This window comes from Podarcis bocagei, assembly GCF_964188305.1.
Source record: "Podarcis bocagei genome assembly, chromosome: 16".
NCBI lineage: Eukaryota > Metazoa > Chordata > Lepidosauria > Squamata > Lacertidae > Podarcis > Podarcis bocagei.
This window is the reverse complement of record NC_138142.1, coordinates 40803963-40827191: the sequence shown is the minus strand read 5'-3', so window position 1 is coordinate 40827191 and position 23229 is coordinate 40803963. Positions and strand designations below refer to the sequence as shown.

Below are 23229 nucleotides of genomic sequence, written 5' to 3'. Positions count from 1 at the left end.
AGAGAGATAACTATAGATTATAGACATATAGAGATATATCAATATATATATAACATGGGTTTATTATTCTTCCTTAACATATATGCTGCTTGAAGCCAAAGCAGTCCTCTGAACTAGGCTACCGTTAACGGAAACTAAAAACCAATTACGTAAAGATCAAAACATGAATGTCCCTAATTAAAACCCACGATAAAAAGCAGTCTCATTACAGTGTAAAAATAAACACCAGTCATTACAACATGTGGCAATAATAATAATAATCATAATAAACCCCTATTAAAATGATGCAGCATTTGAAAGAGGAGGCTCGGCTTGAGAGGTCAGCCTGGGACAAGGGGGCCGCACATTCTCCCGGGGGCGACGTTCCGGGGGCCGCATTCCGGCCAGGCAGAAGCCAGGCAGAAGCCCATCCTTTCTCTCTCACGCTCAAACATCCCTCCATCCTCCGCCAGCGAAACAAGAACCAGCTTCAAGAATTCAAAAGCACATCTTGGTCTGGCAGAAGCGCCCAAGGAGGACCCTGAAGAGGACTGCAAAAGGAAAGCACTGTGTTTTTCGCCCCATAAGACGCACCTGACCATAATACGGACCTAGTTTTTAGAGGAGGAAAACAAGAAAAAAAATATTCTGAACGAAACAGTGGGTGTATGGTTTTTGTGGTTCATGCTGTGGCCACAGACATGTGATTTGACATGTGATTTGGGGTAGCCCAATGCAAAAATCCTGAGAATCCATGTAGATCTGTGCTTTGTAACCATGTTTTTCCGCCATTGCGGCTCCACGAAACAGTGGATGCATTATTTTTTTGGTGCAGGCTGTAGCCATGGACATGCTATGTGACCTGATGGTGAATTTGGGGTGACCCAATGTAAAAATCCTGAGGATCCATGGGCTTTTACCTCCCCCCTCCCAGGCAGCCTCCTTTATCGCTAGCATCCCTTATCTCCCTCCTGATCGCTTGCTGATCAGCTGTTTCCTTTCAACACTCCTTTCCCTCTTGTTTGCCTTTGTGTCTTTCCCTTAGGCTGGTGCAGTTTTTTGCTCCTCTTCTTCTAATTTCTCTCCTCATTGCTTTCGTCTTCCTGTCTCCTCTCCTTGCAAGTTCACTGTGTTTACTCCCCCCCAGGCAGCCTCCTTTATCTCTAGCGTCCCTTATCTCCCTCCCCGATTGGCGAACGATCAGCAGTTTTGTTTCAACACCCACTTCCCTCTTTCAAAAAAAGAGAGCATGATCTGTTTTTCGCCCCTGGGCAATTCGGCTCCAGGGACCATACATTTGCTCCATAAGATGCACAGACATTTCCCCTTACTTTTTAGGAAGAAAAAAGTGCGTCTTATGGAGCAAAAAATACGGTAATTTGGCGAGATTCTCCAAATCTCTTCCTTGCATGGTGTCCCGTTGGGCGTGGTGGGGTGGGAGGCGGGGAGCCTGGCAGTAGGGGGCGCTAGAGGGAATAGCGGGCAAAGTCATCCCATTCTACTTTTGCCACTGACCCCTTCCTCGCTGCTGACTTCCAGAAGAGGCAACACTGAGACAGGGACACCCCCAAAACTGGTTGTCAGTAGGAAGGTAAGCAAGCGAGGGCTGGCAGAGGGCAGACCAAAGCTGGTGGGGCAGTGCCCCATTGGTCCTACTCTAGGGCCACTCCAGCCTGACTCCCCTGTAAACACACAGTTTTGAAACCCCACTCTAAGAACTAGTGCGCCCTAGCGGTTAAGAGTGTCGGACCAGGAATATTCCGCAAAAGAGTAAGGGTATCTTTTTATATGCAGCGGAAGCAACAAGAGTTCTGACCGCGACAAAACGGAAGAGTAATGAAATCCCCTCTATACAAGATTGGATCCAAAAGCTGGCAGAATATGCCGAATTAGACGGTCTATCAGGAAAAAATAAAGAAGAAATCGAAACAGGGATTTGTCTCGAAATGGGAGGTTTTCAAAGAATATTTGAAAAATAAATATAGTGGTTTAAATTCTGTTGCAGCATTCGAGGAACTTCAGTAAACGTTGCAAGGCAAATATAAGAAATTAGGTATATTAAGAAAAAGTTTTAATTATGATAAAAGTGTGTATTGGCAATAAGTAATATGAAATCGAAACGTGGAATAGACGGGAGGTTGGGTCTTTAGGGTTAAGACCAATTTATGTTTTATTGTTTGTTAGGAAAATTATGTGTCTATGGTTATTCTTGTGTGTAATTTGGTACAGTGGTACCTCAGGTTACGTACGCTTCAGGTTGCATACGCTTCAGGTTACAGACTCCGCTAACCCAGAAATAATGCTTCAGGTTAAGAACTTTGCTTCAGGATGAGAACAGAAACTGTGCTCTGGCGGCGCGGCAGCAGCGGGAGGCCCCATTAGCTAAAGTGGTGCTTCAGGTTAAGAACAGTTTCAGGTTAAGAACGGACCTCCGGAACGAATTAAGTACTTAACCCGAGGTACCACTGTATTTGTGTTTTTTCTTACTATATCATAAATAAATAAATAAATAAATAAATGAGCGTCGGACCAGGATCTGAGTTCAAATCCCCGCTCAGCCACGAAGCAAAATGGGGGTGACCTAGGAGGCCAGTCGCTGCCTCTCAGCCTGACCTACCTTCACAGGGTTGTCGAGGGGATTAAACGTTTTAGTTAAAATTACTGCCCCGTTTTCACCAGCGGATCCCAGGCCTGTTTAAATTGGGGTGGGGGGTCTCGAGCCCCTCGGAGTAAAAGGCAGGAGACGAAAATAAAACAGGCCGCCCCCCTTTCGTTCGGCACAAACGCCGCCCGAGGGGGCCAGGAAACCCAACGGCTGATATTTCACTTCCTTAACCTCGGCTGCCCCCCTTTCTTTCTCTCTCTCTTCTTAAAAAACAAATCTCTGGTGGCTTCGCTCTCGGAAGGGATCGAGTGTCGGACGAAAACAGGATGTGCACAGAGTCGGCAGGGAGGCTCACGTCCAGAGCGAGACGGGCGCCTTCTCTGTTTCAAGCCTGCGAGGAAAGTGGGGCTGGGCACCCAGCGGCTTGTGGGGGGCGGGTTGGACTTATGGGGCAGAGGCCCTTGGCCCCGTGGGCAGAAGAGGAGCCTGGCAGCTCAGCAGTGAAATAACGTCAGGCGCTGTCCAACGAGGGCTGAGTCCGCGCAGCTGGAGGGGGAAAGGGCTGTGGTTCAGTGGCTAGAGCAGCTGCTTGGCATGTAGAAGGATCGACCCGCCATTGGCCTCTCCAGGTAGGGCTGGGAGAGCCCTGTCCGAATCCCAGGACAGCCGCTGCTGCCAGCCAGTGTGCAGACAATACAGAAGTGGCTTCTGGCGCAGCTGGAGGGGGAAAGGGCTGTAGCTCAGTGGCTAGAGCAGGTGCTTGGCATGTAGAAGGTTCGACCCGCCATTGGCTTCTCCAGTAGGGCTGGGAGGGAGAGCCCTGCCCGAATCGCAGGAGACCCACTGCTGCCAGCCAGTGTGCAGACAACACAGAAGTGGTTGGAAGAAGACCGGAAGAAATTTAAAGACTATTTGAATAAATATTGTAATATTAAAGATATGTAACCACTTGGAAGAAACAATTAGGCCTAGGATTAAACTGGAATTAAATTTATAAATAAGAAAATGTACAATAAGGAAAGTTATGTAATTTGATTAGGACTGTGATATGGTCTTTTGAAACACTCGTATTGGAAACTGATACATATAATTACTAAGAAATTCGGATGGAAGAGGTTCGAGGAAGTCAAATACTATGTTTATGAAGATGGATGGTACTTAATTTCAATTAATTAAGTGGTAATATGCTGTATGTATCTTTTTTCTTTTTTTCTTTGTTTGTTTTTATTATTGTTAACCTTTTTTTTTTACTATGTTTATCTACTGAAAATAATAAATTTTATTTGATTAAGAACAAAAAAGAAGAAGAGGAAGAAGTGGCTTTTGGCTCCATAGAAAGCACATCCTCCGTTCCTGCCTAGATCAGACCTTGTCTCACAATCATGAGGACTAGATTCTTCCTCTCGGTTTTAAAGGAAACTCCAGAGCATCAATAGGAGGTCCCAGGGGTGTTCCCTGGCGTCTCCAGGTAGGGCTAGGAATGACCCCATCTTTGGAAACCCCAGGGAATCCACTGGTCCAGAACTTGGTGGGCTGGTTTTGGAACTTGGCTTGAGCATCTTCCTGTTTAAACCAGCCCATGAGGACTAGCACCTTACTATCGTGCTTTAAGAAAGGGGCATAGCTCTGGGCAGAACACAGAGGAAAGTCCCGGGTCCTATCCCTGGAAATCCCAAGTGGGGTTGGGAATGTCCGTTGCCCAAAACCCCGGAGCGCGGCTGGGAAGACCAGGGGCCCAGATTTTGCCCCCAATTTGAAAATGAATTACCGTATTTTTTGCTCTATAAGACTCACTTTTTCCCTCCTAAAAAGCAAGGGGGAATGTGTGTGCATCTTATGGAGCGAATGCAGGCTGCGCAGCAATCCCAGAAGCCAGAACAGCAAGAGGGATTGCTGCTTTCAATCCCTCTTGCTGTTCTGGCTTCTGGGATTCAGAATATTTTTTTTTCTTGTTTTCCTCCTCCAAAAACTAGGTGCGTCTTATGGTCTGGTGCGTCTTATGGAGCGAAAATACGGTGGTTAGTGGAGTCTTTCGCCCTTTATAGTAAAGTGGAGCCTATCTAAAATCCGCAGGCCGGCCGACACTCACGTGTGTGTGTTGATTCCTGTTAGAAACGAGGGGCTTCTTTTTGTTTCCCTACCTCCAAGAGTTATGCTCCTAGTTTCACAAAACCATTTGTGAAAACCCAAGCGGCGACTGGAGATCAACACAGGTGTCAGGTCCCTTTGTCCACTCACCCCTACCTGGGGATCGAAACTGAGACCTTCGGCACACAAGGCATGTGTTCCACCAGTTAGTTACAGTCCTTCGCCTAAAACCAAAACAACTTCCTAGTCCTCATGGTTCTGATTAAAGAGCTGACTTAAACCGGAAGCTGCTTGTTGATGTAGCCCAATATTGTGCGCACGGGCTGGCAGAGGCTCTCTGGGAGTCTCTCGCGGCCCTACCTAGAGATGCTTTGGGGGACTGACCCTGGCACCTTCTACATGCCAAGCAGCCGATCTGCCTGCTTCTTTTACCCTACCTCCTCAAAAGGCAAGCGAGCCTCACGACACCCCACCCTCTCTCCCTTGCTTTCTGTTTTGAGCCTGTTGCTACACAGTAGCCGGGGCTAAATTGCAAAAAAGAGAGAGAAAGAAAATAAATCAGCCGTTGCTCAAGAGCGGGAGGAAGGAACAAAGATGTCTTGCAACGCGGCGAGCTCCTTATCTGCAATAAGTTTGCGCAGGGAAAGTGTTCAGGCCGGCTGCCCGGCCGTTCCTACGGACTGGACTCTGCTTGGGTCTAGGTCACCCAGCTGAGCGGGTCGCTGGCCAGAGAGAACACGAGAGCCTAGGAATAGCCCTGCTGCAGGATCAGGCCAAAGCGGAGGCCCAACCACCCTGGCGCCCTGTTCTCCCAGTGGTAAAACAAGGAGTCTAAGGATCCAGATAGACTGCGTCTGCACCTGGAGGTTCCACAAGCACCTAAGAAGAGCCCTGTGGCTGGATAGGGCAGCCAAGGGGGACCCCGGCTATCCCAGGATCCTGTCCTCACAGCAGCCAACCAGATCCCTCTCCTGGGAAACCCGCAAGCAAGATCTGAGCCTGCGGTCTCCAGCAACTGGGATCGAGAAGGATAGGAGAGGCAACGTATAGCCATCGTGGCTAGTAGCCGTCGGCAGCCCTTTTCCTCCACCATGAATTTGTCCAATCCTTTTTTAATGCCGGCCAGGTCAGCGGTGGTCGCCTCCTCCTGTGGCAGTGAGTTCCACAGGTTAACGGCAAAGGAGCCCTGCCCGTTGGCTTCCCTGGCTGCATCTGGCGGGATGCCGTAGGGAAGAAGAAGCTGGCCTTTGGGTCTGATCCAGAGGGTCTCCTCCTGGGTTCCTTTAATCTTGCATGGAGAGGATATCTTAGGGCTCTCGTATCTACGGGACCACCTCTCCTGGTCTGCCCCAAAGAGGACCTTAAGGTCCATGAATAACCATAGCTTAGAGGTCCCGGGCCCTAAGGAAGTCAGATTATCCTCCACCAGGGCCAGGGCCTTCTCAGTGGTGGCTCTGACCTGGTGGAATGCTCTGTCCCAGGAGACCAGGGCCCTGCAGGATTTAACCTCCTTCCGTCAGGCCTGTAAGACAGAGCTATTCCGCCTGGCTTTCAATTTGAACTTAGCCTGATCTTTTATTCCCCTTCCTTCCCTCCCTCTCCCCTTTTTATGAAGATTACCCGCTCTGGGATCCCACAGCTAATTCTCCCCTGGTCTCCACACTGGCCTAAATAGGACTAATTTAGCCAGCTAGCCCTGAGGATTATCTAATTGATTTTTTTATTTTTTAATTGTCATTCATGTTTTTATACTGTATTTTGTGCTGTTTTTATAATTAAGTGTTTTAAATTTGTTGTTAGCCGCCCTGAGCCTGGTTTTTGAACCTGGAAGGGCGGGATATAAATAAAATATTATTATTATTATTATTATTATTATTATTATTATTATTATTATTATTATTATTTCCTTGGGAGTTTGGGTAGCAGCAACACCTCACTGGGCTTTTTGGAGTTTGCACCCATTGCTTGCCAGGATGGGGTTGATGCGTAAACAGCAGCTCCTTGATCGGAAAGGGTTTGCGAAGGTCTGGGAGGGGGCGGTTCTGCTGTGTCCCTGTTCTCAAGCTGCCCAAAGCCGGTCATCAAGTAGACGGTCAGTCGGCTTGAGTCCAGAGCTGTCTGGAGCTCTGGTTTCTTTGACCGGATACCATGAGATGCCTTCTACTTCTCCCAGAAACTCCTCTAGCCTCTTCTGTAATGGTTAGACTCACAGCTGTCCATGGAGGCGCAGGTCAATTCTGTGTCCAGGGCAGCTGTCTATCAGCTCCATCTGGTACGCAGGATGAGACCCTATCTGACCGCAGACTGTCTCACCAGAGTGGAGCATGCTCTGGTTATCTCTCGTTTGGACTACTGCAATGCGCTCTACGTGGGGCTACCTTTGAAGGTGACCCGGAAACTGCAATTAATCCAGAATGCGGCAGCTAGACTGGCGATTGGGAGCGGCCGCCGAGACCATATAACACCGGTCTTGAAAGACCTACATTGGCTCCCAGTACGTTTCCAAGCGCAATTCAAAGTGTTGGTGCTGACCTTTAAAGCCCTAAACGGCCTCAAAGGCCCAGTATACCTGAAAGAGCGTTTCCACCCCCATTGTTCTGCCCGGACGCTGAGGTCCAGCACCGAGGGCCTTCTGGCGGTTCCCTCTCTGTGAGAAGCGAAGTTAGAGGGAACCAGGCAGAGGGCCTTCTTGGTAGTGGCACCCGCCCTGTGGAACGCCCTCCCACCAGATGTCAAAAAGAAAAACAACTACCAGACTTTTAGAAGACATCTGAAGGCAGCCCTCTTTAGGGAAACTTTTAAAGTTTAACAGACCACTGTATTTTAATACTTTGTTGGACGCCACCCAGAGTGGCTGGGGAAACCCACCCAGATGGGCGGGGTATAAATAATAAATTATTATTATTATTATTATTATTATTATTATTATTATTATTATTATTATTATTATTATTATTATTAGCAATGCTGTAGATGTGTGTGTGTTCTCTGCAGATCTCCAAATTCACTCCATTTGCAGGACACCAACAGACTCCAGTCAGCAATGCCCCTCCTTTCAGATGACACTGAATGAAGCCAAATTTGGGAAGATTCAGGAGAGAGAGAGAGTAAACGTCCTTCTTCCTGCAGAGTGGGACAGTGGAACTCCTTGCCACAGGAGACCGTGATCGCCACCAACTTGGACGGCTATAAAAGAGGAATTGGCAAATTTGTGGAGGGGGAGAGGACTGGAAATGGCAGGAGGGGAGAGTGCTTGTGTGATCAGATCCTGCAAAAGGATTTCCCACAAGCACCTGGGTGGACCCTGGGATGAGAGGATGTTGGGACTTGCTGGTCCATTGGTCTGATCCAGAAACAAGGCTCTCCTGAGGTTCATATGGAACCTCCAGCTCTAGAGGCAGTCTATCTAGTCCTCCAGGTTCTTCGGGGTATTTGGCCACGGGGAGACCAGAACGCGGGAACAGATGGGCCTCCTTTGGCCTAATCCAGCTGTAGGGCTCTCCTGATGTTCTTACGGACATGTAACTGTGTGCCTGTGTGTGTGGTGCAACAAAATTTAGACGCAAGATAAACCGGGACATTTGAGGGGTGAAAAACAATCAGATTTTAAGCAGCAAGCAAATGAGACAGATACCAAGTGGAAACGAAGCAGTCTGTCCACCTGGAAACTTTTGCAAGTGCAAAGAAGGTTGAGAGCAGAACTACATATAACCGCCCCAATATACCACCAGGAGGACACATAGAAACACACAATTTCGTCTTCCCGAACTCTGGTGAATTTCCAAATCGCAGCCATTTCCTCTTTATCAATACCAAGAGATGATGATAGATATAGATAGATAGATAGATAGATAGATAGATAGATAGATAGATAGGTGATAGATAGATAGATAGATAGATAGATAGATGATAGATAGATAGATAGATAGATAGATAGATGATAGATAGATAGATGATAGATAGATAGATAGATGATAGATAGATAGATAGATAGATGATAGATAGATAGATAGATGATAGATAGATAGATGATAGATAGATAGATAGATAGATAGATGATAGATAGATAGATAGATAGATAGATAGATAGATAGATGATATAGATAGATAGATGATAGATAGATGATAGGTAGGTAGGTGGGACGTGGGTGGCGCTGTGGGTTAAACCACAGAACCTAGGACTTGCCGATCAGAAGGTTGGTGGTTCGAATCCCTGCGACGGGGTAATCTCCCGTTGCTCGGTCCCTGCTCCTGCCAACCTAGCAGTTCGAAAGCACGTCAAAGTGTAAGTAGATAAATAGGTACCACTCCGGCGGGAAGGTAAACGGAGTTTCCGTGCACTGCTCTGGTTCGCCAGAAGTGGCTTAGTCCTTCTGGCCACATGACCCGGAAGCTGTACCCAGCTCCCTCGGCCAGTAAAGCGAGATGAGCGCTGCAACCCCAGAGTCGGTCACGACTGGACCTAATGGCCAGGGGTCCCTTTACCTTTGCCTTTAGGTAGGTAGGTAGATAGACAGACAGACCTTGCAGCGGTTCTCAGCCTGTGGGTCCCCAGATGTTGTTGGACTACAACTCCCATCATCCCTGAGCTCTGGCCTTGCTAGCTAGGGGTGATGGGAGTTGTAGTCCAACAACATCTGGGGACCCACAGGTTGAGAACGGCTGCCTTAAGGGAAAACAGATATACACAGTGATTCTTCCCACTGCAGAATTAATTTTTGTCTGGGGAGGATGAGATCTCAAGAACTGGTAGCCACAGATGGTGGGCGCCTGACCGAGGTTTTAAGATTCCAGTGACAGCACTGACCGAAAGCCGGGTTTTCCGCCCAGACCCCAGGCACTTCTGCAAAGAGGTTATTTTGGGTTCTGTTGGTCACACATGGCATCTGCGGTCTGGTCACAAGGTGCCTCGCTGCAGCTCACACGCCTTGCCGCCCCCTGCTCCCGCCCACCTCTCTCTCCCGTGGCCTCGTGTGGACGGCTTGGAAAGCTTTTCAACATCTACATGCAGCCGCTGGGAGAGATCATCAGGGGGTTTGGGCTGGGTGTCCATCAGTATGCAGTTGACACCCAGCTCTACCTCTCTTTCAAATCAGAACCAGTGAAGGCGGTGAAGGTCCTGTGTGAGCGTCTGGAGGAAGTTGGAGGATGGATGGCGGCTAATGGATTGAGGTTGAATCCTGACAAGACAGAAGTACTGTTCTAGGGGGACAGGAGGAGGGCAGGTGTGGAGGATTCCCTGGTCCTGAATGGGGTAACTGTGCTCCTGAAGGACCAGGTGCGCAGCCTGGGAGTCATTCTGGACTCACAGCTGTCCATGGAGGCGCAGGTCAATTCTGTGTCCAGGGCAGCTGTCCACCAGCTCCATCTGATACGCAGGATGAGACACTCTCTGCCCGCGGACTGTCTCACCAGAGTGGTGCATGCTCTAGTTATCTCCCGCTTGGACTACTGCAACGTGCTCTAAATGGGGCTACCTTTGAAGGTGACCCGGAAATTACAGCTAATCCAGAATGCGGCAACTAGACTGGTGACTGGGAGTGGCCGCCGAGACCACATAACACCGGTCCTGAGAAATCTGCATTGGCTCCCAGTGTGTTTCCGAGCACAATTCAAAGTGTTGGTGCTGACCTTGAAAGCCCTAAACGGCCTCAGTCCAGTATACCTGAAGGAGCATCTCCACCCCCATCGTTCTGCCCGGACACTGAGGTCCAGTGCCGAGGGCCTTCTGGCGGTTCCCTCACTGTGAGAAGCCAAGTTACAGGGAACCAGGCAGAGGGCCTTCTCGGTAGTGGCGCCCTCCCTGTGGAATGCCCTCCCATCAGATGTCAAAGAGATAAACAACGACCAGACTTTTAGAAGACATCCGAAGGCAGCCCTGTTTAGGGAAGCTTTTAATGTTTGATTTATTACAGTATTTTAATATTTTTTTGGAAGCCGCCCAGAGTGGCTGGGGAAGCCCAGCCAGATGGGCGGAGTATAAATAATAAATTATTATTATTATTATTGGGCCGAGACGAAGCCACGGAGGAGGGCAAAGCGATCGATGGCTACTGGCCACGGTCGCTTTGCTCTGTCGCCGTGGCCGAAGGACGTGGTACTTCTTCTGCTTCCCAGGGGCTAAGGGATCACCAGGTGGGGCGAGTTGCCCTGGATGCTAGCTGTCAAAATGAGTTGGAAGGGAACCCAGCGGTCATCTAGTCCAACCCCCTGCAAGGCAGGAGCCCCGGCTAAACAATAAGCGTGGGCCAATTCACAGGGGAAGGTGATCTGTCAGTGGCTATTAATCCACATCCACATTAATCCACATTTATAGCACCCCCAAAATTTTGGAAACTGTAGATTAAGGGTGTAAATTAAGAGGTAAACTTCTAACCATTCCAAATTTCTCCAGTCCTTCTTTAAAACAGCCCTCCTGTGCAGGGCCTTGCAGAGCCAGGCAGAGGCCAAGGCCAGGTAGATAATGTGCCCCCCTTTTTTACCCTGGGGATAACTGAAGTCTTATAAATAAGTATATAAATAATGTTCACAAAAGTGATGCTGACGAATAATTTTATTTCAAGGCTTGAACTGTATCTGCATATAAAGACAAAATGGAAAATATAGATATACAATAGTGCTTTTAAAAAATACATAGGGAAAGGGATTATTTTAAGTACTTACAGGGAATCCGCCCACCACCGCCTTTGCGCCTCCGCGTTCGCCCCAGTGCATCCCCTGCGATTGTGAATATGCTAACCGAGGCCCCCTTTGGAATCGGAGGCCCGGGCCAAGTGGCCCGTATGCCCTCCCCCCCCCCCCGTCTGGGCCTGCTCCTGTGGCAGTGAGTTCCACAGTTTAACTCTTGTGCTGCGTGGAGAAGCGCTTCCTTTCACTTTGCCCGGAATCCCTCAGCAGCCAGCTCCGTCAGTGTGTCCCCGGCTGCCCAGCCTAACCCGCCAAACAAAGGAGGGCCAACCATGCATGCGTTTTGCACGAATCTGCAATGCAGACATCTCGGCAGAAAAGTCCTGATGCAATTAACCCTTCCCAAGGGGGGGGGTGAGTCAGAGGCAGCGTCTGCAGAGGCATCTCAGCCAAGACATCCGCCTTGTTGCCTTGCATGCTCCAGACAAAGGGAGCCTTCATCGCAGGGGGGCAGGGGGGGGGGAGGTACAGGCTAGGAAGGAAAAGGGCCTTGAGTGAGGCAGAGAGGAGAGAGAGAGAGAGAGAGAGAGAGAGAGAGAGAGAGAGAGAGAGCTTCCTTCTAGCAGCAAAGGGAATCCTAGTAACTCTGACGGCAATACTAAGCCAGGCTTTCATTGAAAGGCTTGCCTTCCCTATCCCTGACGTAGCGGCTGGTGTCCTGGGTTCAAATCCTCCTTCAGCCATGGGCCCCACTAAAGCAAACAGTCTAATTGGTCAACGTCTAAAAGATATAGAGCACCAGAACAACCAGCCCACAACATTGGTACCTCCGGTTACATACGCTTCAGATTACAGACGCTTCAGGTTACAGACTCCGCTAACCCAGAAATAGTACCTCGGGTTAAGAACTTTGCTTCAGGATGAGAACACAAATCATGCTCCGGCGGCGCGGCGGCAGCAGGAGGCCCCATTAGCTAAAGTGGTGCTTCAGGTTAAGAACAGACCTCCGGAACAAATCACCGTATTTTTTGCTCTATAAGACTCACTTTTCCCCTCCCAAAAAGTAAGGGGAAATTTGTGTGCGTCTTATGGAGCGAATGCAGGCTGCACAGCTATCCCAGAAGCCAGAACAGCAAGAGGGATTGCTGCTTTCACTGCGCAGCGATCCCTCTTGCTGTTTTGGATTCTGAGATTCAGAATATTATTTTTTATTGTTTTCCTCCTCCAAAAACTAGGTGCGTCTTATGGTCTGGTGCGTCTTGTAGAGCGAAAAATACGGTAAGTACTTAATCTGTGGTACCACTGTATAAGAAAATTCTGCACTTGGTATGTTCAGTTTCTGCCTCTCCATTTTGATTCTCTGGCCCCATATCTGCACAAACTTATTATCCCAAAATACAGATGCGCTTTTACACTTGCAAGACTGGATGTTTTGCCATCTGCGGTACTTGAGGGTCGATTCCAAAAGATCCCGCCTGAGAAACGCCTTTGCCCCTGTGGAGATGGACAGCGGCACACGTCTTCCTCTCCTGTACTCTCTACAAAGAGCTGAGGAACGAGATCATCACCCCACTCGTACTAACCATCCCAGGGCGCTCAACCACTGCCACAATGTCCTTTCTTCTATCAGATAAAAATGAGCAGATAACAGCAAAGGCAGCTAGGTTCATAGCAGGGGCGATCAGAATAAGGGCCACTAACTGACTGCTTTGGGAGAAAAGCAATGACAAACCTAGACATCATCTTAAAATGCAGAGACATCACCTTGCCAACAAAGGTCCGTATAGTTCAAGCTCTGGTTTTCCCAGTCGTGATGTATGGAAGTGAGAGCTGGACCATAAAGAAGGCTGATCGCCGAAGAATGGATGCTTTTGAATTATGGTGCTGGAGGAGACTCTTGAGAGTCCCATGGACTGCAAGAAGATCAAACCTCTCCATTCTGAAGGAAATCAGCCCTGAGTGCTCACTGGAAGGACAGATCCTGAAGCAGAGGCTCCAAGACTTTGGCCACCTCATGAGTATAGAAGACTCCCTGGGAAAGACCCTGATGTTGGGAAAGATTGAGGGCACAAGGAGAAGGGGACGACAGAGGAGAAGATGGTTGGACAGTGTTCTCGAAGCGACCAACATGAGTTTGACCAAACTGCGGGAGGCAGTGGAAGACAGGAGTGCCTGGCGTGCTCTGGTCCAGGGGGTCACGAAGAGTCGGACATGACTAAACGACTAAACAACAAGAAACTGACTGCTGATTCAGGACCTTAAATTGTGCTTTTATATCAAATTTCATTTTCTGCGTATACTGTAATGTTTTACTGTTGCTATGGCCATTGGCTAATGCAAATAAAGTTTTATTTATCTATCTCCTTCAGCCATGAAGCTCCGGGGCCAGCCATGGCCTGACCTATCCCACAGGGTCACGGTGAGGACAAGCCATGCGCAAAACCACCTCCAAAATCCGCCTACGCCTTCGAGAACTCCTCGGAGGAAAAGTGGCATAGTCAAACTGTGGAACTCCCTGCCACAAGAAGCAACTGGAACGGCTTTAAAAGAGCAACCACCAGGCAAATTCACGGAGGAAAAGGCTACCGATTTGTGGTTCTGCTCTGCTTCCGTAGACATACGACTCAAGAGAATTGGAAGGGACTGTAAGGGTCATCTAGTCCAACCCCTTGAAAGGCAGAATTTCCTTCAGGTACAGGGCGGTATAGAAATTAATTTTTATTTATTTTTTTACTAAAGTGAGGCTTAAAGCCACAAACCTGAGATTGATTGCCAAGACAATTCAAAGTCTTGGCAGATGCAATGGGGCTTACTCGCAGGAAAGCAGGGTTCGGATCGTGGTCTAAGCGACGAGGCGGATAGTCACCAAATCATAGACTTGTCTGGCTAGAAGGGACCCCAAGGGTCTGGCCAAGTGTGGTACTAGTTCAGGGGTCAGCAAACTCAGGGGGCCGGTCCACTGTCCCTCAGACCTTGTGGGGGGACAGACTATATTTTGAAGGGGGGGGGGGAATGAACGAATTCCTAAGCCCCACAAATAACCCAGAGATGCATTTTAAATAAAAGGACACATTCTACTCATGTAAAAACACGCTGATTCCTGGACCGTCCGCGGGCAGGATTGAGAAGGTGACTGGGCCGGATCCGGCCCCTAAGCCTTAGTTTGCCTACCCAGATACTAGTTCCTCCCCTGATCTGGACTCTACACTTATGTTTATAGAGTCTAGAATTGCATGAGCTATTTTTGCTGCTGCATCACACCATCAGCTCACGCTAAGCTTGTGGTCTACCAAGATCCCTAGTTCCTTCCTGCAAGTCCTGCTGGCAAGCCCCCCATTTGCGCCAATTTGGATCTCGCCTCTGCCATCCAATCGCTCAGCTGCCCTTGTGCACCTCGCTCTGTCTTCTTCACTCCTCCTGCCTCAGATCTGGGGGTCTATAATACTGACCACCTCCTATGGGGCAGCTGTAAGATACAACTGAGCAATACAAGGCCCTGAAGCACAGCACAAAACACTCTGCAAGGCGAAGGGACTCTTGAATGCGTAGGCAGGATTTATTTTAGGGCTGCAGGAAACTACAGCTAATCCGGAATGCGGCAGCCAGACAGGTGACTGGGAGCAGCCGCCGAGACCATTTAACACCAGTTTTGAAAGACCTACATTGGCTCCCAGTATGTTTCCAAGCGCAATCCAAAGTGTTGGTGCTGACCTTGAAAGCCCTAAACGGCCTCAGTCCAGTATACCTGAAAGAGCGTCTCCACCCCATCGTTCTGCCCGGACACTGAGGTCCAGCTCCGAGGGCCTTCTGGTGGTTCCCTCACTGTGAGAAGCCAAGTTACCGGGAACCAGGCAGAGGGCCTTCTCGGTGGTGGCACCCACCCTGTGAAACTCCCTCCCACAAGATGTCAAAGAGAAAACCAACTAACAGACTTTTAGAAGACATCTGAAGGCAGCCCTGTTTAGGGAGGCATTTAATGTCTGATGCATTACTGTTTTTTAATATTTTGTTGGAAGCCACCCAGAGTGGCTGGGGAAGCCTAGCCAGATGGGCGGGGTATAAGTAATAAATTATTATTATTAATTATTATTGTGTTAGGGGGTGCAGAACTGTGTTATCTGTGACGCAATTGGTCAGTTCGTTAAGTATTTTTACTTATTTACTTGTTTGAGGGGGCAGCTGCCCCCCCGGCTACGCCCATAGTACTCAGACATTCGACTGTTCAGGGACATAAGGAGCAGCAACGGAATGTTTGCAGTCCAGACTCTGCGAGGGAAGGGAATGCTGTCAGTTCAGTTGGGATGAAGATTACCAGCCGAAACCCTGAGGGAGAGAAGATTTGAAGCCGCGGGGAAAGGCGAGGGATGGAAAATTTGATGTCGATGGGGTTCCCAGAGCGGGAAGCCTTGGGACATGTAGGGTGTTTAGAAGTGGGGACTGAGAGAGGATGGTTAAGAGCCTAGTCAAAGAAACAGAATTTCGCAGATGGATTTGAACGGCCCCAGTCAATTCCTTAGCCACATATGAAAGGTAAAGGTAAAGGGACCCCTGACCATTAGGTCCAGTCGTGGCCGACTCTGGGGTCGCGGCACTCATCTTGCTTTATTGGCCGAGGGAGCCAGCGTACAGCTTCCGGGTCATGTGGCCAGCATGACTAAGCCGCTTCTGGTGAACCAGAGCAGCGCATGAAAACACTGTTTACCTTCCCGCCGGAGCTGTACCTATTTATCTGCTTGCACTTTGACGTGCTTTCAAACTGCTAGGTTGGCAGGAGCAGGGACTGAGCAACGGGAGCTCACACCGTCGCGGGGATTCGGACCGCTGACCTTCTGATCAGCAAGTCCTAGGCTCTGTGGTTTAACCCACAGCGCCACCCACATCCCATTAGCCACATATTATGATTGGCTTAAATCAGGCCTAGGCAAACTCGCCCTCCAGATGTTTTGGGACTGCATCATCCCTAGTGCCACAGCGTCCCAATAAAGCGGTATAGAAATGAAAGAAATAATAAATTTCATTGCAAAATAAAAAGGGTGCCTAGACATTTCATCGTGGCAACTGTAACCGAGGTTCAGGGTGCCGTTTGGCAATTAACATACAGTATATATCTGAGTTTCTAACCTTGGCAGAGAGATTTGTCATATTCCCGCCTCCAGAGCACATGTCATTCCCACTCCAAGCCCTAACAGGCCCCCGACTTGTCTGTTGAGAAATCCTTCAAGCCAGTTGACCTCACGTCATGGGCGTGGGATGCAGAGGAGAAGAGAAAGATCTAGGAAGCAGCGGCTGGGGGTTGGGGAGTGGAATGGGGTGGGGGGGGTTTTGGTGAGGGGTGCAGATAGAGGAGACAGGAAATCTCTGAGGACTTTGCTCAGGTAGGGTGGAAATTGTTACCAAACCAGCTCGTTCACGTGGGGAAAATGAAACTAAAGTACTAAACGTCTTTTAACCCGGTGGCCACAGCGGAGAGGATATTGAGGGAGGGCCCCCCCAAAAGCTCAAGAATGCAATAATTTGGGGTGCCTGCAGAGGGGAGGGATAGGGACCCCCTTTCATTTTATGACACTGAACATATTTTTTTTTTTTTGTAGCTGCTGGCTGAGAGAGTTGTGCAGCTAAGAGAAAAGTTTTGCATTTTAAGAACTCATGTCTCTCCAATTTCTCTTCCCTTTCCCCTTTCTCTCAACATCTTGTGGGGTTTTTTTATATCTAGGCGTAAAGACAGTCTTTTTATCTGCCTACTGCAAACTGTCTCTCTGTTAAAAAAACAGCAACGCCACCCAAATCAACGGCACAACCTCTTCTTGGCCTGTTTACTCAGGAGGGAAGTGCAACGGAGTTCAGTGGGGTTTCCTACCCACCCAAAAAAGCTTGCATGGGGATAGCACTCTTAAAATGTTCTTGGGATGGTGTGCAGACGTTGGTGGGGTGGGTGTAAAGAAGAGAGTCAAAGAATTCACCCCCCCAAAAAAACACCTCCACACACATTGCATGGGACGTGAATCTGAAAAGGTTTCGGGTGCTACAAAAATGTGCACGGCACAATGGTTCATTTCCATCTAAAAGATGAAATTGGTAGCGTGCTCTAGTGGTTAGAGTGTCAGGCTAGGACCTGGGAGAGAGCAGGGTCCACATCCTCCCACTTGGCCACACGGAGATCACTGGGTGTGATCAGTCCCTGCCTCCCTCAGACTAACCTACCTCAGAGGGTTGTCGTGGGGCTTAAATGAGAGGGGTGGAACCATGCATGCCACTTTAGAGATAAAAGGTGTTCCACAAACGCAATAAACAAACATATTTTTAAAAAAGAAATATTGATAGTTGAAGACTTCCACATTGGTCCACACTCAGGATGTGAATTTGAAACAATGTGTTGGATGTTGCAAAAACTGTGCGTATGTTTCCCTATGGGGGAAAAAACATCAATACCCTGTTCCCACAAAGAGTTTCAGAAACAATTATAATCTCGCACGAAGGAGAGCTATAAAATGTGGCCCGACTTCAGAACTAGAAATCAGATCTGACAAGCCCTTGTCTTTCTCTCACACACAGAGGCAACCGCACAAAACAAGCCTGTTTCTTTCTTCTGACTTGAATGAGTCAAATCTAGAGAAAGGAAATGGGGGGGGGAGGAGGAGGAGGAGAAATGGGTAGAGTGGAGGGAGGGAAATCTTTTCGCACGGTTTTGTAAGAGCCTGTAAGCAGCTTTGTGAAGTGGCTACTGTTTCTTTAAAAAAGTACAAAAAATAAATAATTTTTTGGCTCCCTTTGTCAGAGAGAGGCCTCAAATCTTGCTAAACTCCCCGGGTTTCAAGAGCGAGCTAAAAATTCTGATGTCGAAAGCTGTGGGGAGCAAGGCCTCTCCAAACCCCCATTCCCCAAAAGCTCAGGGGTACAGCTGATGGGAAAAGGGGTGCTGAGGCTGTCTGAGCCCCCCCCCTAAAGTCCAAAACCGCTTACCGGCAGAGTTGTGGCGCTTTCCCAAAAGCCACATGAAGAGCATGGGCCTAACGTGAAGTGGGCCAGTTTTGCAGAAATTATGATGTTTTCAGCCCACGCTGAGGGGTTTCAACCTTCCCACCCACCTGCCCCACCTGCTCCCCACAATCCAGAGGTGACACAAAACCGCTGTGGGTTGCGGCAACTTTAGGAAAGGGTTTAAGCATTCAAATTTTTGCAGAGGCCTTTGCTTTCTTGGGCTGAGTAATTTTCCCCCCTAGGAAAAGAGGTGTGTGTGTGTGTGTGTGTGTGTGGAAGGAGGTCAAGGATCTAATGTTGCTTTATGGATGAAAAAAAATTATTATGACCGGCCAACAACAGACAGTGGAAAATCCAGAAATATGTTTGAAATAAGGGGCGGGGGGGGGGGAGAATTAAGAGGCAGACAGAGACTTCCTGGCTTTCCCCTCTTTTTTTTCCTTTCTGTTGGTGGTTCAGTTTTTTAAAAAAACTTTTTAAAAATGTGTCATGGGATTAAAAGAGAGAGAGAGAGAACATGAGAATTTTGCTAAAGGATTTAGCCAACCAGCTTTTAAAAAAAAACACAAAATCCTCCAGGCAAAGGACGCTGAGAGATTTTTAACATCCATTCCCCCCCCCCCTGAATCAATGGGACTCAGAGTTTCCTTTGGCTAAAAAATAAAAAGAAATCCTAACTTGGGAGAGGCTTGGGAAGGACACGCCATCTCCCAAGGTCTGAAGCGAAAGCGGATTTGAAAGAAAATGGAAAGGTTTATTTCGTAAAACAAACACGGAAGGGACACACGACGCCGAAGTTTGCCCTACTCAGAGTAGACCCCTTGAAACGAACGGCTGGCCCCACGATTTCACCAGGTCTACTCTCGAGTAGGACCGGGTTGGCTTCCACCGCCCTAAGTTTGCGAGTTTCCCTGCCCTTTCGCGAAAAGCGATCCTCTTACAAAAGGCGGATTATTTGTGACAAAAGCACGGGTCCCAGTTCCTCCTAGGCTTACTTTTTTTTGGGGGGGGGGGAAGAAAAGAAAACAGGGACAAGAATACAGAGACATATTTGGGAACCTTTGAAGTAACAGAGGAGATCAGAGGCGTTTTACAAAAGAGCAGAACCCGAAGCGCAGTTATCTGCCCCGCTAGTCGCCAGCGCGCACAGAGGATCAGGCGTAAAACTGAGAAGAAAGTTTCCAAAGGCAAAAGAGGGGATCCAGCCTTACCTGGTCTTCTTGGGGCGCGCGGCTCCTTCTCCTCCGACCCCCTTCCTCTCTCGCCTCCAGCCAGTTCCCTGGCTCAGACTGGCATGGAAACTTTCCTTGGGAAATCCAGCCCCGCGCACGAGGTGTGGCTCTCCACCCCGCTGCGTGTGAGAAGAAGGAAATGCTCAGAAGGACTTTCCACACACAGAGAGAGACGCGCGCGCCCGCCCGCGCGCACACAACACACCCGGGTGCTTCAGTGCGCCTTGGAGAGGCGATGCAAGAGCGCTGACTTGGGGGCGGCCGGGGCATTGCAGAAAAAAGGGAGCCAGGAAAGGGGTCCAAAGGTCTCTCCATCACTGCTGGCAGAAGAAGCAGGCTGGCAGCATCACGCAGATGCCAAGACTCTCAGGGGGCAAGGGGCATAGCTGTCAACGTTTCCTCTTTTTAAAGGGAAATTCCCTTATTCCGAATAGGATGTCTCGCAAGAAAAGGGGAAAGTTGACAGCTATGGCAAGGGACCTGATCAGTGCCGGATTTACGTGTAAGCTAAGGTTGTTGTTGTTCTTGTTTAGTCGTTTAGTCGCGTCCGCCTCTTCGTGACCCCCTGGACCAGAGCATGCCAGGCCCTCCTGTCTTCCACTGCCTCCTGCAGTTTGGTCAGACTCATGCTGGTCTCTTCGAGAACACTGTCCCACCACCTCGTCCTCTGTCGTCCCCTTCTCCTTGCGCCCTCCATCTTTCCCAACATCAGGGTCTTTCCCAGGGAGTCTTCTCTTCTCATGAGGTGGCCAAAGTCTTGGAGCCTCAGCTTCAGGATCTGTCCTTCCAGTGAGCACTCAGGGCTGGTTTCCTTCAGAATGGATAGGTTTGATCTTCTTGCAGGCCATGGGACTCTCAAGAGTCTCCTCCAGCACCAAGCTAAGGTTACCATATTTTTTTTCAATGAATCCGGGGACACTTTTTTTAAAAAAGGGGGAAGGTTATTAAAAAAGAAGAAGTAATATCTTCTCTTTTGTGGTCTCCTCTGTCGCATGGCCTTCCTCTGGGCCCCGGCCACGTGTCCTTACCTTCCCGGTGCTCTCCTACCTTTTCTCCTCAGCGGTGGCAGCAGCGCAACAAGGTCAGGGCTCCCCTCTTTCTTTCTCTCTCTTCCTTTTCCTCCTCTCTTTCTTCTCCCTGCGTCGGCTCCAGGGTTTTCCTGGCCCCAAAGCGCCACTGGCTCAATTTGGGTCATGTGGTGTGTGTATCAGTGGCTCCCTCAGTTGACACACCAGGCATCCCCGGTTCCCCTTCGGTAGTGATGGCGGCAGCGGCAGCCTCAGCAGCCCGGAGCCAGGCTGGTAGCGCAGTTGGCTCTGGCTGGCTTCAGGAGCTCCTCGCTGTTGTGGCGCCCACCATTTTCCCTCGCCGGAAGTCCCCATAGGATGTGTCTTGTGCGGTTGAACCCATCACGCAACATTCATTCCCTAGTAATAAATCTACAACACTGAAATATACTCAGAGTCGCAAAGTGATTTCATGCTCTTTATTCAGCTCATAGGTGTGAGGAGGAATGAATGAAAGTCCCCTCAAAGTATCTGCTTTATATACATTATTTACACAGTGGGCTGCACATGATTGGTTAATTCTGGAATTCTACTGTAAGCCAATCAGGTTGTGGATTCACTTATATCTGGAGCATGATTGGGTGGTTCCTGCCAACCAATCATACTGCTGCATTGTTCTTGGACCAATCAGACTGCTGCATTCTGAATCCTATTGTTCTAGGACCAATCAGACTGCTGCAATTTGGATCCTATTGTTCTAGGACCAATCAGACTGCTGCAGTTTGGATCCTATTCAACTCAGTACATAACAAACACTTAAAATATAAATCCGGGGACATTAAATGAAATCCGGGGACATTCCGGGGACGGATTTTGTCAAGGGACAAATTTGTATATCTGAGGACTGTCCCCGGGAAACGGGGACGTCTGGTAACCACAATATAAGCTAAACAAGCTATAGCTTAGGGCCTCCCTCTTGGAAGCCCCGAAAAATTTAAAGGGGGGAAAAACCTGGGTGTACATTTCCAAAATAAAAAACAAATAAAATAAAACCTACAATTATTATTTCATGTTATAGCAAGTTTCTGAGACTTTGTAAGTTGTGTTTCTAAATGAACTTTTGTTATCACCAAATGCCAATGTGTTTGCATGATTAAGTTTGTTATGAATAAAAAATCATTTTACGTTAGAGCTTAATCATTATTTCACTATTAATATACTTCTTCTTAATTGCATTTCAGTTCAACCACTACTTTGATAAAATACATATTTTGTTATGTGCAAATGGCTTGAGATACCTATTAGGTATCTGCCTGAGAAACAAATGCGATTTTGGTTTTAAATACAGTGTAAGGTAGTCTCTATGTGAGTATATTGTATTCAATTATGGGGTATCAGAGTTTTTAGGGGCTAACCAGGCTGGGATAGCAGGCTTGTGGGTTTTTGAATGTCTGATGTAGATTTTTTTCAATTTCGTTGTTCTGTATGGGACAATGACAATAAAGATTATCGTATTGTAGGTCCATAAATTACCATATAGCATATATTCAACACAAAAAACAGCGTCAATTTGTTGTTGACAAAGGACAGCTGGGCATATAAAGGGCCCCGTTACCTTCAGTAGCTGAGGGCCTCATCAAACCTAAATCCGGCCCTTGGCCTGATCCTTTTCTCCCTTGATGATCCTGACGCCCTGCCTCGGGGGTTGGGCATCTGTTCCGTGTGCTGAAGAGCCTCCATGTTTAGAGGCAGTCTACTGAGGCATCAGGCATAAGCCTGCATTTTATTAATGTTTGATCAGGACTTGTATATTAAAGAGAGAGCTTAGATTTTCAAAAGTTTCATGCCAGGCAAGAAGGCTAGCTGCTTAAGAAAACACTGACAGTGTTTTCTTCCTAGACAAGGGGCCCCTTTGATTGATAGCAGAAGACAATTCTCAAAGTCGTAAAAGCTGAAATTACAGACTGAGTAAGGACACTGACCCTACATGTTATAGAAGATAACAAAGGCAGAGATAAATATAATTAGGAATGAGTAAATAGTAAAATACCGCCAATGTGCCTCCCAGTAAAATGAGCCAGATCTTCTTTCTAAGGTTAAAAGGCCAAGACCAAATGGAGAAAGCATCTAGCTGGCAGAAAGAGAGGCTTTTTGGGAAGTCTTTTTAAAGCATTTTTGGGAAGTCTTTTAAAGCTGTTTCTTTCTTAAACTGAGAGAGTTTAAGGGCAATAAATGTTGGGAAGAGATAATGGGAAAAGCAGCTGGCTGAAGGGGGGAAGTGTAAACTGAAGAGGCTTTTTTTCCCCTATTTTATTTTGAGGCTGTAAACTGTTCCTTCCTTGTTACTTTGAGGAAGTTTATCCTTCTTAAGAGGCTACCTGTGTTATGTATTAAATATATTGTCTTAAATGTAATTATGCAAAGGAGCAAATGCTAGATTCTTATTTCATATAGTTGTAAGAGTTGTATTTATCTTGAAATTAAGTCAGCCACCAGTCTAAGAGACGCCATCCAAGCTGTCCTGATATATTGGCTGTCAGACATTTGTTTGGAAACCTTCAAATGAAGGAGATCTTTCAATGTTGATGTGAAACTCAAGATCCTTGACATATGTTTAAGATAAAAATTTAAGATTAACCATTTGTTTTAGAAGGCAATAGGGCAAGGAGGGCAAGAGGTGAGCTGGTAATTAAGATTCCTTGTTGAGACACAT

The 23229-nt window shown here is 48.0% G+C and overlaps 1 protein-coding gene and 1 long non-coding RNA gene across 3 annotated transcripts in view; both read right to left on the bottom strand.

Moving 5' to 3' along the window:
- The window catches only part of LOC308575305, a 110702-nt gene extending 108443 nt beyond the window's left edge, over positions 1–2259 (bottom strand). The window contains exon 1 of the long non-coding RNA XR_014002751.1: positions 2245–2259. This is a non-coding gene — a long non-coding RNA (uncharacterized lncRNA). The remainder of the gene's footprint in view (positions 1–2244) is intronic.
- The window catches only part of CDC42SE1 (CDC42 small effector 1), a 45235-nt gene extending 25563 nt beyond the window's left edge, over positions 1–19672 (bottom strand). For both annotated transcript variants that reach the window (XM_081173950.1, XM_081173951.1), the window contains exon 1: positions 19489–19672. The gene's annotated coding sequence lies outside the window, so the exon portion shown is untranslated. The remainder of the gene's footprint in view (positions 1–19488) is intronic.
- Between the last annotated feature and the right edge of the window lie 3557 nt (positions 19673–23229).